The sequence below is a fragment of the Seriola lalandi genome, unplaced genomic scaffold (genome assembly GCF_002814215.2).
Source record: "Seriola lalandi dorsalis isolate HSWRI2012SDOR001 ecotype SW California unplaced genomic scaffold, Sedor1 jcf7180002054656, whole genome shotgun sequence".
Lineage (NCBI taxonomy): Eukaryota > Metazoa > Chordata > Actinopteri > Carangiformes > Carangidae > Seriola > Seriola lalandi.
This window is the reverse complement of record NW_019525209.1, coordinates 27276-28301: the sequence shown is the minus strand read 5'-3', so window position 1 is coordinate 28301 and position 1026 is coordinate 27276. Positions and strand designations below refer to the sequence as shown.

Here is a 1026-nt window from a genome sequence, read left to right as displayed (position 1 = left end):
AATACAAAACACACACAGATGTACAATAATCTTTATAGTTCTGAGTGAAACACTTTGAAACATCAGTGACTAAAAATAATTTTTACCCCAAACAACAGTGGGAATTGACGTTAATACAAAAGTTACGAGAACCATAAAATCTATTTTGGTGCTTTTTGTCTTTTAATTTTAGCTTGTAATCAGATATTTTTTGGACCTCTTTCTGATAATGCACCTTCTTATAATGTTTAAACATTGTCTATGGTTCAGTTACAACCCATTTATAAGAACTTTCAGGTTCAAAAACCTTGATCTGATGTTAATCCTCCTGCACAATGAAATGTGGTCACATTAAACATTAAATGTAAGTATTTTTATAACTATAAAAGTACATGTTTACAATGCGTTGTTGTTTGTCACTTTGTGTTGATCTGTACCTGTGACAGTCAGAGTTGTACCAGGTAAACTGCTCCCCCATTCAAACCATAGTGTTTTGAATGTGAAGCAATAATCAGCTGAATCTCTCTCTGTCAGGTCAGTGATTCTCAGAGTGGAGCGTCCTGTCTCTGTTTCAAGAACCTGAACACGACCTGAATACTGGGAGTCTTTACCAAGATCCTCAGGCTCTGAGGGATTCTGCCAACTACGACTACGTTCAGGACTGAACCAGAATTTTGATTCAACACCAAAATAACTGTTGTAGGTACAAGAAATGTCGACTGATGAGCCTTTGAAGACACAGATTCTTCTGTCAGTGTAAGTCACTCTGTCGCAGGATCGACCAGAGACACCTGAAAGATAAAACCTTCTTTAAACTCAACTGTAACACCTACATGTTAAAGATAGGGTTGTGTTGTTGTTAAGTTGCAGCAGAGTTCAAAACAATAAGATGATGTTAATATAGAAAGAGAAGAGTCCTCCATATTACAAATACATGCAGTCATGGGACGGTGCAATAGGTTGAATGTGCCACCAGATGGTGTTATGCAAGTTATAGACTGAAGTAAACTCACACACTGAGGGAGAAGGGAAATCCTCATGTCCTTT

General features: G+C 37.2%; 1 protein-coding gene across 1 annotated transcript in view; it reads left to right on the top strand.

The window, feature by feature from the left end:
• The window catches only part of LOC111665619 (B-cell receptor CD22-like), a 30696-nt gene that overhangs the window by 17568 nt on the left and 12102 nt on the right, over positions 1–1026 (top strand). The gene's annotated exons all lie outside the window — the stretch shown is intronic.